Here is a 17,023-nt window from a genome sequence, read left to right as displayed (position 1 = left end):
CATGCTGGTGCTCAATTCCGAATCTCAAAAGGTCCATAGCCCAACGTGGGGCTCGAACCCACTACGCTGAGATTAAGAGTCTCATGCTCTACCGAACTGAGCTAGCCGGGCTTCTTCCTTGTAACTTCCCATCACAATAGAAATGTTAGAATGCAAGAAATATGTTTCATGAGAAGTAAAACCCTTTACCTTTAATGTTTTCAGCACAAGTTCCGTGAACAAAAACACCATGAACCATGTTGTCCAATTCTTTCGCAAGAAGATCAAACACACGCTTGTCATTGGTTTGGGATTCAATCTCTTGCAGTTTTCCATTCTAGTTTAGCTATATAATCTAGACAAATTGATGGGTTTAATATATATAATATTCTGATCAGCCGTTGATGTTTGCGAACTCTATGGAATGTATTTGCACTGAAGTATCCTTTAATAAGGAGTCTTTTAAGATAGACTTTGATCTGCATGCTGGTGCTCAATTCCTAACCTTAAAATCTCCATAGCCCAACGTGGGGCTCGAACCCATGACCCTGAGATTAAGAGTCTCATGCTCTACCGAACTGAGCTAGCCGGACATCTTCCTTATAACTTCCCAACACAATAGAAATGTTAGAATGCAAGAAATATGTTTCATGAGAAGTAAAACCCTCTTGTATGAAAACAACCTAGGTCTGAGATAATGATCAGATTACAGAATACATTTTACCTTTAATGTTTTTGAGCACAAGTTCCATGAACAAAAACAACCTGAACCATGTTGTCCAATTATTTCGCAAGAAGATCAAACCAATGCTTGTCATTGGTTAGGGATTCAATCTCTTGCAGTTTTCCATTCTAGTTAAGCTAGATAATCTAGACAAATTGATGGGTTCAATATATATATAATTTTCTGATCAGCCGTTGATGTTTGCTTGGTGTGTGTGAACACTATGGAATGTATTTTCTCTGAAGTATTATTTAATAAGGAGTCTTTTAAGCTAAGACTTTGATCTGCATGCTGGTGCTCAATTCCGAATCTCAAAAGATTCATAGCCCAACGTGGGGCTCGAACCCACAACCCTGAGATTAAGAGTCTCATGCTCTACCGAATTGAGCTGGCTCTTCTTCCAAATAACTTCCCATCATAATAGAAATGTTAGAATGCAAGAAATATGTTTCATGAGAAGTAAAACCCTCTTGTATGAAAACAGGCGGTTTAGTTGCGTGAACAAAAACCGCCTGGACAATGTTGTCCAATTCTTTCGCAAGAAGATCAAACACACGCTTGTCATTGGTTAGGGATTCAATCTCTTGCAGTTTTCCATTCTAGTTTAGCTATATAATCTAGACAAATTGATGGGTTTAATATATATAATTTTCTGATCAGACGTTGATGTTTGCTTGGTGTGTGTGAACTCTATGGAATGTATTTGCTCTGAAGTATCCTTTAATAAGGAGTCTTTTAAGCTAAGACTTTGATCTGCATGCTGGTGCTCAATTCCGAATCTCAAAAGGTCTATAGCCCAACGTGGGGCTCGAACCCACGACCCTGAGATTAAGAGTCTCATGCTCTACCGAACTGAGCTAGCCGGGCTTCTTCCTTATAACTTCCCATCACAATAGAAATGTTAGAATGCAAGAAATATGTTTCATGAGAAGTAAAACCCTTTACCTTTAATGTTTTCAGCACAAGTTCCGTGAACAAAAACACCATGAACCATGTTGTCCAATTCTTTCGCAAGAAGATCAAACACACGCTTGTCATTGGTTTGGGATTCAATCTCTTGCAGTTTTCCATTCTAGTTTAGCTATATAATCTAGACAAATTGATGGGTTTAATATATATATAATATTCTGATCAGCCGTTGATGTTTGCGAACTCTATGGAATGTATTTGCTCTGAAGTATCCTTTAATAAGGAGTCTTTTAAGATAGACTTTGATCTGCATGCTGGTGCTCAATTCCTAACCTTAAAATCTCCATAGCCCAACTTGAGGCTCGAACCCATGACCCTGAGATTAAGAGTGTCATGCTCTACTGAACTGATTTGGCGCTTCTTCCAAATAACTTCCCATCACAATAGAAATGTTAGAATGCAAGAAATATGTTTCATGAGAAGTAATACCCTCTTGTATGAAAACAACCTAGGTCTGAGATAATGATCAGATTACAGAATAAGTTTTACCTTTAATGTTTTCAGCACAAGTTCCGTGAACAAAAACACCCTGAACCATGTTGTCCAATTCTTTCGCAAGAAGACCAAACCAACGCTTGTCGTTGGTTAGGGATTCAATCTCTTGCAGTTTTCCATTCTAGTTAAGCTAGATAATCTAGACAAATTGATGGGTTCAGTATATATATAATTTTCTGATCAGACATTGATGTTTGCTTGGTGTGTGTGAACTCTATGGAATGTATTTGCTCTGAAGTATCCTTTAATAAGGAGTCTTTTAAGCTAAGACTTTCATCTGCATGCTGGTGCTCAATTCCTAACCTTAAAATCTCCATAGCCCAACGTGGGGCTCGAACCCACGACCCTGAGTTTAAGAGTGTCATGCTCTACCGAACTGATCTGGCGCTTCTTCCAAATAACTTCCCATCATAATAGAAATGTTAGAATGCAAGAAATATGTTTCATGAGAAGTAAAACCCTCTTGTATGAAAACAACCTAGGTCTGAGATAATGATGAGATTACAGAATAAGTTTTACTTTTAAAGTTTTCAGCACAAGTTCCGTGAACAAAAACACCCTGAACCATGTTGTCCAATTCTTTCGCAAGAAGATCAAACCAACGCTTGTCATTGGTTAGGGATTCAATCTCTTGCAGTTTGTGTGTGAACTCTATGGAATGTATTTGCTCTGAAGTATCCTTTAATAAGGAGTCTTTTAAGATAAGACTTTGATCTGCATGCTGGTGCTCAATTCCGAATCTCAAAAGGTCCATAGCCCAACGTGGGGCTCGAACCCACTAAACTGAGATTAAGAGTCTCATACTCTACCGAACTGAGCTAGCCGGGCTTCTTCCTTGTAACTTCCCATCACAATAGAAATGTTAGAATGCAAGAAATATGTTTCATGAGAAGTAAAACCCTTTACCTTTAATGTTTTCAGCACAAGTTCCGTGAACAAAAACACCATGAACCATGTTGTCCAATTCTTTCGCAAGAAGATCAAACACACGCTTGTCATTGGTTTGGGATTCAATCTCTTGCAGTTTTCCATTCTAGTTTAGCTATATAATCTAGACAAATTGATGGGTTTAATATATATATAATATTCTGATCAGCCGTTGATGTTTGCGAACTCTATGGAATGTATTTGCTCTGAAGTATCCTTTAATAAGGAGTCTTTTAAGATAGACTTTGATCTGCATGCTGGTGCTCAATTCCTAACCTTAAAATCTCCATAGCCCAACGTGGGGCTCGAACCCATGACCCTGAGATTAAGAGTGTCATGCTCTACCGAACTGATCTGGCGCTTCTTCCAAATAACTTCCCATCACAATAGAAATGTTAGAATGCAAGAAATATGTTTCATGAGAAGTAAAACCCTCTTGTATGAAAACAACCTAGGTCTGAGATAATGATGAGATTACAGAATAAGTTTTACTTTTAAAGTTTTCAGCACAAGTTCCGTGAACAAAAACACCCTGAACCATGTTGTCCAATTCTTTCGCAAGAAGATCAAACCAACGCTTGTCATTGGTTAGGGATTCAATCTCTTGCAGTTTGTGTGTGAACTCTATGGAATGTATTTGCTCTGAAGTATCCTTTAATATGGAGTCTTTTAAGATAGACTTTGATCTGCATGCTGGTGCTCAATTCCTAACCTTAAAATCTCCATAGCCCAACGTGGGGCTCGAACCCATGACCCTGAGATTAAGAGTGTCATGCTCTACCGAACTGATCTGGCGCTTCTTCCAAATAACTTCCCATCACAATAGAAATGTTAGAATGCAAGAAATATGTTTCATGAGAAGTAATACCCTCTTGTATGAAAACAACCTAGGTCTGAGATAATGATGAGATTACAGAATAAGTTTTACTTTTAAAGTTTTCAGCACAAGTTCCGTGAACAAAAACACCCTGAACCATGTTGTCCAATTCTTTCGCAAGAAGATCAAACACACGCTTGTCATTGGTTTGGGATTCAATCTCTTGCAGTTTTCCATTCTAGTTTAGCTTTATAATCTAGACAAATTGATGGGTTCAATATATATATAATATTCTGATCAGCCGTTGATGTTTGCGAACTCTATGGAATGTATTTGCTCTGAAGTATCCTTTAATAAGGAGTCCTTTAAGCTAAGACTTTGATCTGCATGCTGGTGCTCAATTCCGAATCTCAAAAACTCATAGCCCAACGTGGGGCTCGAACCCACAACCCTGAGATTAAGAGTCTCATGCTCTACCGAACTGAGCTAGCCGGACATCGTCCTTATAACTTCCCAACACAATAGAAATGTTAGAATGCAAGAAATATGTTTCATGAGAAGTAATACCCTCTTGTATGAAAACAACCTAGGTCTGAGATAATGATCAAATTACAGAATACATTTTACCTTTAATGTTTTTGAGCACAAGTTCCATGAACAAAAACAACCTGAACCATGTTGTCCAATTATTTCGCAAGAAGATCAAACCAATGCTTGTCATTGTTTAGGGATTCAATCTCTTGCAGTTTTCCATTCTAGTTAAGCTAGATAATCTAGACAAATTGATGGGTTCAATATATATATAATTTTCTGATCAGCCGTTGATGTTTGCTTGGTGTGTGTGAACACTATGGAATGTATTTTCTCTGAAGTATTCTTTAATAAGGAGTCTTTTAAGCTAAGACTTTCATCTGCATGCTGGTGCTCAATTCCTAACCTTAAAATCTCCGTAGCCCAACATGGGGCTCGAACCCACGACCCTGAGATTAAGAGTGTCATGCTCTACCGAACTGAGCTGGCTCTTCTTGCAAATAACTTCCCATCATAATAGAAATGTTAGAATGCAAGAAATATGTTTCATGAGAAGTAAAACCCTCTTGTATGAAAACAGGCGGTTTAGTTCCGTGAACAAAAACCGCCTGGACAATGTTGTCCAATTCTTTCGCAAGAAGATCAAACACACGCTTGTCATTGGTTTGGGATTCAATCTCTTGCAGTTTTCCAGTCTAGTTTAGCTTTATAATCTAGACATATTGATGGGTTTAATATATGTATAATATTCTGATCAGCCGTTGATGTTTGCGAACTCTATGGAATGTATTTGCTCTGAAGTATCCTTTAATAAGGAGTCCTTTAAGCTAAGACTTTGATCTGCATTCTGGTGCTCAATTCCGAATCTCAAAAGGTCCATAGCCCAACGTGGGGCTCGAACCCACGACCCTGAGATTAAGAGTCTCATGCTCTACCGAACTGAGCTAGCCGGGCTTCTTCCTTATAACTTCCCATCACAATAGAAAGTTTAGAATGCAAGAAATATGTTTCATGAGAAGTAAAACCCTTTACCTTTAATGTTTTCAGCACAAGTTCCGTGAACAAAAACACCCTGAACCATGTTGTCCAATTCTTTCGCAAGAAGATCAAACACACGCTTGTCATTGGTTTGGGATTCAATCTCTTGCAGTTTTCCATTCTAGTTTAGCTTTATAATCTAGACAAATTGATGGGTTTAATATATATATAATGTTCTGATCAGCCGTTGATGTTTGCGAACTCTATGGAATGTATTTGCTCTGAAGTATCCTTTAATAAGGAGTCCTTTAAGCTAAGACTTTGATCTGCATGCTGTTGCTCAATTCCGAATCTCAAAAGCTTCATAGCCCAACGTGGGGCTCGAACCCACGACCCTGAGATTAAGAGTCTCATGCTCTACCGAACTGAGCTAGCCGGACATCTTCCTTATAACTTCCCAACACAATAGAAATGTTAGAATGCAAGAAATATGTTTCATGAGAAGTAAAACCCTCTTGTATGAAAACAACCTAGGTCTGAGATAATGATCAGATTACAGAATACATTTTACCTTTAATGTTTTTGAGCACAAGTTCCATGAACAAAAACAACCTGAACCATGTTGTCCAATTATTTCGCAAGAAGATCAAACCAATGCTTGTCATTGGTTAGGGATTCAATCTCTTGCAGTTTTCCATTCTAGTTAAGCTATATAATCTAGACAAATTGATGGGTTCAATATATATATAATTTTCTGATCAGACATTGATGTTTGCTTGGTGTGTGTGAACTCTATGGAATGTATTTGCTCTGAAGTATCCTTTAATAAGGAGTCTTTTAAGCTAAGACTTTCATCTGCATGCTGGTGCTCAATTCCGCATCTCAAAAGCTCCATAGCCCAACGTGGGGCTCGAACCCACGACCCTGAGATTAAGAGTGTCATGCTCTACCGAACTGATCTGGCGCTTCTTCCAAATAACTTCCCATCACAATAGAAATGTTAGAATGCAAGAAATATGTTTCATGAGAAGTAAAACCCTCTTGTATGAAAACAACCTAGGTCTGAGATAATGATGAGATTACAGAATAAGTTTTACTTTTAAAGTTTTCAGCACAAGTTCCGTGAACAAAAACACCCTGAACCATGTTGTCCAATTCTTTCGCAAGAAGATCAAACACACGCTTGTCATTGGTTTGGGATTCAATCTCTTGCAGTTTTCCATTCTAGTTTAGCTATATAATCTAGATAAATTGATGGGTTTAATATATATATAATATTCTGATCAGCTGTTGATGTTTGCGAACTCTATGGAATGTATTTGCTCTTAAGTATCCTTTAATAAGGAGTCTTTTAAGATAGACTTTGATCTGCATGCTGGTGCTCAATTCCTAACCTTAAAATCTCCATAGCCCAACGTGGGGCTCGAACCCATGACCCTGAGATTAAGAGTGTCATGCTCTACCGAACTGATTTGGCGCTTCTTCCAAATAACTTCCCATCGCAATAGAAATGTTAGAATGCAAGAAATATGTTTCATGAGAAGTAATACCCTCTTGTATGAAAACAACCTAGGTCTGAGATAATGATCAGATTACAGAATAAGTTTTACCTTTAATGTTTTCAGCACAAGTTCCGTGAACAAAAACACCCTGAACCATGTTGTCCAATTCTTTCGCAAGAAGACCAAACCAACGCTTGTCATTGGTTAGGGATTCAATCTCTTGCAGTTTTCCATTCTAGTTAAGCTAGATAATCTAGACAAATTGATGGGTTCAGTATATATATAATTTTCTGATCAGACATTGATGTTTGCTTGGTGTGTGTGAACTCTATGGAATGTATTTGCTCTGATGTATCCTTTAATAAGGAGTCTTTTAAGCTAAGACTTTCATCTGCATGCTGGTGCTCAATTCCTAACCTTAAAATCTCCATAGCCCAACGTGGGGCTCGAACCCATGACCCTGAGATTAAGAGTGTCATGCTCTACCGAACTGATCTGGCGCTTCTTCCAAATAACTTCCCATCATAATAGAAATATTAGATTGCAAGAAATATGTTTCATGAGAAGTAAAACCCTCTTGTATGAAAACAACCTAGGTCTGAGATAATGATGAGATTACAGAATAAGTTTTACTTTTAAAGTTTTCAGCACAAGTTCCGTGAACAAAAACACCCTGAACCATGTTGTCCAATTCTTTCGCAAGAAGATCAAACCAACGCTTGTCATTGGTTAGGGATTCAATTTCTTGCAGTTTGTGTGTGAACTCTATGGAATGTATTTGCTCTGAAGTATCCTTTAATAAGGAGTCTTTTAAGCTAAGACTTTGATCTGCATGCTGGTGCTCAATTCCGAATCTCAAAAGGTCTATAGCCCAACGTGGGGCTCGAATCCACGACCCTGAGATTAAGAGTCTCATGCTCTACCGAACTGAGCTAGCCGGGCTTCTTCCTTATAACTTCCCATCACAATAGAAATGTTAGAATGCAAGAAATATGTTTCATGAGAAGTAAAACCCTTTACCTTTAATGTTTTCAGCACAAGTTCCGTGAACAAAAACACCATGAACCATGTTGTCCAATTCTTTCGCAAGAAGATCAAACACACGCTTGTCATTGGTTTGGGATTCAATCTCTTGCAGTTTTCCATTCTAGTTTAGCTATATAATCTAGACAAATTGATGGGTTTAATATATATATAATATTCTGATCAGCCGTTGATGTTTGCGAACTCTATGGAATGTATTTGCTCTGAAGTATCCTTTAATAAGGAGTCTTTTAAGATAGACTTTGATCTGCATGCTGGTGCTCAATTCCTAACCTTAAAATCTCCATAGCCCAACGTGGGGCTCGAACCCATGACCCTGAGATTAAGAGTGTCATGCTCTACCGAACTGATTTGGCGCTTCTTCCAAATAACTTCCCATCACAATAGAAATGTTAGAATGCAAGAAATATGTTTCATGAGAAGTAATACCCTCTTGTATGAAAACAACCTAGGTCTGAGATAATGATCAGATTACAGAATAAGTTTTACCTTTAATGTTTTCAGCACAAGTTCCGTGAACAAAAACACCCTGAACCATGTTGTCCAATTCTTTCGCAAGAAGACCAAACCAACGCTTGTCGTTGGTTAGGGATTCAATCTCTTGCAGTTTTCCATTCTAGTTAAGCTAGATAATCTAGACAAATTGATGGGTTCAGTATATATATAATTTTCTGATCAGACATTGATGTTTGCTTGGTGTGTGTGAACTCTATGGAATGTATTTGCTCTGAAGTATCCTTTAATAAGGAGTCTTTTAAGCTAAGACTTTCATCTGCATGCTGGTGCTCAATTCCTAACCTTAAAATCTCCATAGCCCAACGTGGGGCTCGAACCCACGACCCTGAGATTAAGAGTGTCATGCTCTACCGAACTGATCTGGCGCTTCTTCCAAATAACTTCCCATCATAATAGAAATGTTAGAATGCAAGAAATATGTTTCATGAGAAGTAAAACCCTCTTGTATGAAAACAACCTAGGTCTGAGATAATGATGAGATTACAGAATAAGTTTTACTTTTAAAGTTTTCAGCACAAGTTCCGTGAACAAAAACACCCTGAACCATGTTGTCCAATTCTTTCGCAAGAAGATCAAACCAACGCTTGTCATTGGTTAGGGATTCAATCTCTTGCAGTTTGTGTGTGAATTCTATGGAATGTATTTGCTCTGAAGTATCCTTTAATAAGGAGTCTTTTAAGATAAGACTTTGATCTGCATGCTGGTGCTCAATTCCGAATCTCAAAATCTCCATAGCCCATTTTGGGGCTCGAAACCACGAACCTGAGATTAAGAGTCTCATGCTCTACCGAAATGAGCTGGCCGGGCTTCTTCCTCATAACTTCCCATCACAATAGAAATGTTAGAATGCAAGAAATATGTTTCATGAGAAGTAAAACCCTCTTGTATGAAAACAACCTAGGTCTGAGATAATGATGAGATTACAGAATAAGTTTTACCTTTCATGTTTTCAGCACAAGTTCCGTGAACAAAAACCGCCTGAACCATGTTGTCCAATTCTTTCGAAGAAGATCAAACACACGCTTGTCATTGGTTAGGGATTCAATCTCTTGCAGTTTTCCATTCTAGTTTAGCTATATAATCTAGACAAATTGATGGGTTTAATATATATATAATATTCTGATCAGCCGTTGATGTTTGCTTGGTGTGTGTGAACTCTATGGAATGTATTTGCTCTGAAGTATCCTTTAATAAGGAGTCTTTTAAGCTAAGACTTTGATCTGCATGCTGGTGCTCAATTCCGAATCGCAAAAGCTCCATAGCCCAACGTGGGGCTCGAAACCACGACCCTGAGATTAAGAGTGTCATGCTCTATCGAACTGATCTGGCGCTTCTTCCAAATAACTTCCCATCATAATAGAAATATTAGATTGCAAGAAATATGTTTCATGAGAAGTAAAACCCTCTTGTATGAAAACAACCTAGGTCTGAGATAATGATGAGATTACAGAATAAGTTTTACTTTTAAAGTTTTCAGCACAAGTTCCGTGAACAAAAACACCCTGAACCATGTTGTCCAATTCTTTCGCAAGAAGATCAAACACACGCTTGTCATTGGTTTGGGATTCAATCTCTTGCAGTTTTCCATTCTAGTTTAGCTTTATAATCTAGACAAATTGATGGGTTTAATATATATATAATGTTCTGATCAGCCTTTGATGTTTGCGAACTCTATGGAATGTATTTGCTCTGAAGTATCCTTTAATAAGGAGTCCTTTAAGCTAAGACTTTGATCTGCATGCTGTTGCTCAATTCCGAATCTCAAAAGCTTCATAGCCCAACGTGGGGCTCGAACCCACGACCCTGAGATTAAGAGTCTCATGCTCTACCGAACTGAGCTAGCCGGACATCTTCCTTATAACTTCCCAACACAATAGAAATGTTAGAATGCAAGAAATATGTTTCATGAGAAGTAAAACCCTCTTGTATGAAAACAACCTAGGTCTGAGATAATGATCAGATTACAGAATACATTTTACCTTTAATGTTTTTGAGCACAAGTTCCATGAACAAAAACAACCTGAACCATGTTGTCCAATTATTTCGCAAGAAGATCAAACCAATGCTTGTCATTGGTTAGGGATTCAATCTCTTGCAGTTTTCCATTCTAGTTAAGCTAGATAATCTAGACAAATTGATGGGTTCAATATATATATAATTTTCTGATCAGACATTGATGTTTGCTTGGTGTGTGTGAACTCTATGGAATGTATTTGCTCTGAAGTATCCTTTAATAAGGAGTCTTTTAAGCTAAGACTTTCATCTGCATGCTGGTGCTCAATTCCGCATCTCAAAAGTTCCATAGCCCAACGTGGGGCTCGAACCCACGACCCTGAGATTAAGAGTGTCATGCTCTACCGAACTGATCTGGCGCTTCTTCCAAATAACTTCCCATCACAATAGAAATGTTAGAATGCAAGAAATATGTTTCATGAGAAGTAAAACCCTCTTGTATGAAAACAACCTAGGTCTGAGATAATGATGAGATTACAGAATAAGTTTTACTTTTAAAGTTTTCAGCACAAGTTCCGTGAACAAAAACACCCTGAACCATGTTGTCCAATTCTTTCGCAAGAAGATCAAACACACGCTTGTCATTGGTTTGGGATTCAATCTCTTGCAGTTTTCCATTCTAGTTTAGCTATATAATCTAGATAAATTGATGGGTTTAATATATATATAATATTCTGATCAGCTGTTGATGTTTGCGAACTCTATGGAATGTATTTGCTCTTAAGTATCCTTTAATAAGGAGTCTTTTAAGATAGACTTTGATCTGCATGCTGGTGCTCAATTCCTAACCTTAAAATCTCCATAGCCCAACGTGGGGCTCGAACCCATGACCCTGAGATTAAGAGTGTCATGCTCTACCGAACTGATTTGGCGCTTCTTCCAAATAACTTCCCATCGCAATAGAAATGTTAGAATGCAAGAAATATGTTTCATGAGAAGTAATACCCTCTTGTATGAAAACAACCTAGGTCTGAGATAATGATCAGATTACAGAATAAGTTTTACCTTTAATGTTTTCAGCACAAGTTCCGTGAACAAAAACACCCTGAACCATGTTGTCCAATTCTTTCGCAAGAAGACCAAACCAACGCTTGTCATTGGTTAGGGATTCAATCTCTTGCAGTTTTCCATTCTAGTTAAGCTAGATAATCTAGACAAATTGATGGGTTCAGTATATATATAATTTTCTGATCAGACATTGATGTTTGCTTGGTGTGTGTGAACTCTATGGAATGTATTTGCTCTGATGTATCCTTTAATAAGGAGTCTTTTAAGCTAAGACTTTCATCTGCATGCTGGTGCTCAATTCCTAACCTTAAAATCTCCATAGCCCAACGTGGGGCTCGAACCCATGACCCTGAGATTAAGAGTGTCATGCTCTACCGAACTGATCTGGCGCTTCTTCCAAATAACTTCCCATCATAATAGAAATATTAGATTGCAAGAAATATGTTTCATGAGAAGTAAAACCCTCTTGTATGAAAACAACCTAGGTCTGAGATAATGATGAGATTACAGAATAAGTTTTACTTTTAAAGTTTTCAGCACAAGTTCCGTGAACAAAAACACCCTGAACCATGTTGTCCAATTCTTTCGCAAGAAGATCAAACCAACGCTTGTCATTGGTTAGGGATTCAATCTCTTGCAGTTTGTGTGTGAATTCTATGGAATGTATTTGCTCTGAAGTATCCTTTAATAAGGAGTCTTTTAAGATAAGACTTTGATCTGCATGCTGGTGCTCAATTCCGAATCTCAAAATCTCCATAGCCCATTTTGGGGCTCGAAACCACGAACCTGAGATTAAGAGTCTCATGCTCTACCGAAATGAGCTGGCCGGGCTTCTTCCTCATAACTTCCCATCACAATAGAAATGTTAGAATGCAAGAAATATGTTTCATGAGAAGTAAAACCCTCTTGTATGAAAACAACCTAGGTCTGAGATAATGATGAGATTACAGAATAAGTTTTACCTTTCATGTTTTCAGCACAAGTTCCGTGAACAAAAACCGCCTGAACCATGTTGTCCAATTCTTTCGAAGAAGATCAAACACACGCTTGTCATTGGTTAGGGATTCAATCTCTTGCAGTTTTCCATTCTAGTTTAGCTATATAATCTAGACAAATTGATGGGTTTAATATATATATAATATTCTGATCAGCCGTTGATGTTTGCTTGGTGTGTGTGAACTCTATGGAATGTATTTGCTCTGAAGTATCCTTTAATAAGGAGTCTTTTAAGCTAAGACTTTGATCTGCATGCTGGTGCTCAATTCCGAATCGCAAAAGCTCCATAGCCCAACGTGGGGCTCGAAACCACGACCCTGAGATTAAGAGTGTCATGCTCTATCGAACTGATCTGGCGCTTCTTCCAAATAACTTCCCATCATAATAGAAATATTAGATTGCAAGAAATATGTTTCATGAGAAGTAAAACCCTCTTGTATGAAAACAACCTAGGTCTGAGATAATGATGAGATTACAGAATAAGTTTTACTTTTAAAGTTTTCAGCACAAGTTCCGTGAACAAAAACACCCTGAACCATGTTGTCCAATTCTTTCGCAAGAAGATCAAACACACGCTTGTCATTGGTTTGGGATTCAATCTCTTGCAGTTTTCCATTCTAGTTTAGCTTTATAATCTAGACAAATTGATGGGTTTAATATATATATAATGTTCTGATCAGCCGTTGATGTTTGCGAACTCTATGGAATGTATTTGCTCTGAAGTATCCTTTAATAAGGAGTCCTTTAAGCTAAGACTTTGATCTGCATGCTGTTGCTCAATTCCGAATCTCAAAAGCTTCATAGCCCAACGTGGGGCTCGAACCCACGACCCTGAGATTAAGAGTCTCATGCTCTACCGAACTGAGCTAGCCGGACATCTTCCTTATAACTTCCCAACACAATAGAAATGTTAGAATGCAAGAAATATGTTTCATGAGAAGTAAAACCCTCTTGTATGAAAACAACCTAGGTCTGAGATAATGATCAGATTACAGAATACATTTTACCTTTAATGTTTTTGAGCACAAGTTCCATGAACAAAAACAACCTGAACCATGTTGTCCAATTATTTCGCAAGAAGATCAAACCAATGCTTGTCATTGGTTAGGGATTCAATCTCTTGCAGTTTTCCATTCTAGTTAAGCTAGATAATCTAGACAAATTGATGGGTTCAATATATATATAATTTTCTGATCAGACATTGATGTTTGCTTGGTGTGTGTGAACTCTATGGAATGTATTTGCTCTGAAGTATCCTTTAATAAGGAGTCTTTTAAGCTAAGACTTTCATCTGCATGCTGGTGCTCAATTCCGCATCTCAAAAGCTCCATAGCCCAACGTGGGGCTCGAACCCACGACCCTGAGATTAAGAGTGTCATGCTCTACCGAACTGATCTGGCGCTTCTTCCAAATAACTTCCCATCACAATAGAAATGTTAGAATGCAAGAAATATGTTTCATGAGAAGTAAAACCCTCTTGTATGAAAACAACCTAGGTCTGAGATAATGATGAGATTACAGAATAAGTTTTACTTTTAAAGTTTTCAGCACAAGTTCCGTGAACAAAAACACCCTGAACCATGTTGTCCAATTCTTTCGCAAGAAGATCAAACACACGCTTGTCATTGGTTTGGGATTCAATCTCTTGCAGTTTTCCATTCTAGTTTAGCTATATAATCTAGATAAATTGATGGGTTTAATATATATATAATATTCTGATCAGCTGTTGATGTTTGCGAACTCTATGGAATGTATTTGCTCTTAAGTATCCTTTAATAAGGAGTCTTTTAAGATAGACTTTGATCTGCATGCTGGTGCTCAATTCCTAACCTTAAAATCTCCATAGCCCAACGTGGGGCTCGAACCCATGACCCTGAGATTAAGAGTGTCATGCTCTACCGAACTGATTTGGCGCTTCTTCCAAATAACTTCCCATCGCAATAGAAATGTTAGAATGCAAGAAATATGTTTCATGAGAAGTAATACCCTCTTGTATGAAAACAACCTAGGTCTGAGATAATGATCAGATTACAGAATAAGTTTTACCTTTAATGTTTTCAGCACAAGTTCCGTGAACAAAAACACCCTGAACCATGTTGTCCAATTCTTTCGCAAGAAGACCAAACCAACGCTTGTCATTGGTTAGGGATTCAATCTCTTGCAGTTTTCCATTCTAGTTAAGCTAGATAATCTAGACAAATTGATGGGTTCAGTATATATATAATTTTCTGATCAGACATTGATGTTTGCTTGGTGTGTGTGAACTCTATGGAATGTATTTGCTCTGATGTATCCTTTAATAAGGAGTCTTTTAAGCTAAGACTTTCATCTGCATGCTGGTGCTCAATTCCTAACCTTAAAATCTCCATAGCCCAACGTGGGGCTCGAACCCATGACCCTGAGATTAAGAGTGTCATGCTCGACCGAACTGATCTGGCGCTTCTTCCAAATAACTTCCCATCATAATAGAAATATTAGATTGCAAGAAATATGTTTCATGAGAAGTAAAACCCTCTTGTATGAAAACAACCTAGGTCTGAGATAATGATGAGATTACAGAATAAGTTTTACTTTTAAAGTTTTCAGCACAAGTTCCGTGAACAAAAACACCCTGAACCATGTTGTCCAATTCTTTCGCAAGAAGATCAAACCAACGCTTGTCATTGGTTAGGGATTCAATTTCTTGCAGTTTGTGTGTGAACTCTATGGAATGTATTTGCTCTGAAGTATCCTTTAATAAGGAGTCTTTTAAGCTAAGACTTTGATCTGCATGCTGGTGCTCAATTCCGAATCTCAAAAGGTCTATAGCCCAACGTGGGGCTCGAATCCACGACCCTGAGATTAAGAGTCTCATGCTCTACCGAACTGAGCTAGCCGGGCTTCTTCCTTATAACTTCCCATCACAATAGAAATGTTAGAATGCAAGAAATATGTTTCATGAGAAGTAAAACCCTTTACCTTTAATGTTTTCAGCACAAGTTCCGTGAACAAAAACACCATGAACCATGTTGTCCAATTCTTTCGCAAGAAGATCAAACACACGCTTGTCATTGGTTTGGGATTCAATCTCTTGCAGTTTTCCATTCTAGTTTAGCTATATAATCTAGACAAATTGATGGGTTTAATATATATATAATATTCTGATCAGCCGTTGATGTTTGCGAACTCTATGGAATGTATTTGCTCTGAAGTATCCTTTAATAAGGAGTCTTTTAAGATAGACTTTGATCTGCATGCTGGTGCTCAATTCCTAACCTTAAAATCTCCATAGCCCAACGTGGGGCTCGAACCCATGACCCTGAGATTAAGAGTGTCATGCTCTACCGAACTGATTTGGCGCTTCTTCCAAATAACTTCCCATCACAATAGAAATGTTAGAATGCAAGAAATATGTTTCATGAGAAGTAATACCCTCTTGTATGAAAACAACCTAGGTCTGAGATAATGATCAGATTACAGAATAAGTTTTACCTTTAATGTTTTCAGCACAAGTTCCGTGAACAAAAACACCCTGAACCATGTTGTCCAATTCTTTCGCAAGAAGACCAAACCAACGCTTGTCGTTGGTTAGGGATTCAATCTCTTGCAGTTTTCCATTCTAGTTAAGCTAGATAATCTAGACAAATTGATGGGTTCAGTATATATATAATTTTCTGATCAGACATTGATGTTTGCTTGGTGTGTGTGAACTCTATGGAATGTATTTGCTCTGAAGTATCCTTTAATAAGGAGTCTTTTAAGCTAAGACTTTCATCTGCATGCTGGTGCTCAATTCCTAACCTTAAAATCTCCATAGCCCAACGTGGGGCTCGAACCCACGACCCTGAGATTAAGAGTGTCATGCTCTACCGAACTGATCTGGCGCTTCTTCCAAATAACTTCCCATCATAATAGAAATGTTAGAATGCAAGAAATATGTTTCATGAGAAGTAAAACCCTCTTGTATGAAAACAACCTAGGTCTGAGATAATGATGAGATTACAGAATAAGTTTTACTTTTAAAGTTTTCAGCACAAGTTCCGTGAACAAAAACACCCTGAACCATGTTGTCCAATTCTTTCGCAAGAAGATCAAACCAACGCTTGTCATTGGTTAGGGATTCAATCTCTTGCAGTTTGTGTGTGAATTCTATGGAATGTATTTGCTCTGAAGTATCCTTTAATAAGGAGTCTTTTAAGATAAGACTTTGATCTGCATGCTGGTGCTCAATTCCGAATCTCAAAATCTCCATAGCCCATTTTGGGGCTCGAAACCACGAACCTGAGATTAAGAGTCTCATGCTCTACCGAAATGAGCTGGCCGGGCTTCTTCCTCATAACTTCCCATCACAATAGAAATGTTAGAATGCAAGAAATATGTTTCATGAGAAGTAAAACCCTCTTGTATGAAAACAACCTAGGTCTGAGATAATGATGAGATTACAGAATAAGTTTTACCTTTCATGTTTTCAGCACAAGTTCCGTGAACAAAAACCGCCTGAACCATGTTGTCCAATTCTTTCGAAGAAGATCAAACACACGCTTG

General features: G+C 37.9%; 2 non-coding genes across 2 annotated transcripts; both read right to left on the bottom strand.

The window, feature by feature from the left end:
• Positions 1-1,496: 1,496 nt before the first annotated feature.
• On the bottom strand, positions 1,497-1,570 carry trnak-cuu (transfer RNA lysine (anticodon CUU)). Its single transcript has one exon. It is a non-coding gene; the product is annotated as a tRNA-Lys (tRNA).
• A 3,752-nt stretch (positions 1,571-5,322) lies between these two features.
• trnak-cuu (transfer RNA lysine (anticodon CUU)) lies at positions 5,323-5,396 on the bottom strand. Its single transcript has one exon. It is a non-coding gene; the product is annotated as a tRNA-Lys (tRNA).
• Between the last annotated feature and the right edge of the window lie 11,627 nt (positions 5,397-17,023).

The sequence above is a fragment of the Platichthys flesus genome, chromosome 20 (genome assembly GCF_949316205.1).
Source record: "Platichthys flesus chromosome 20, fPlaFle2.1, whole genome shotgun sequence".
Lineage (NCBI taxonomy): Eukaryota > Metazoa > Chordata > Actinopteri > Pleuronectiformes > Pleuronectidae > Platichthys > Platichthys flesus.
This window is presented reverse-complemented; position numbering and strand designations above follow the sequence as displayed.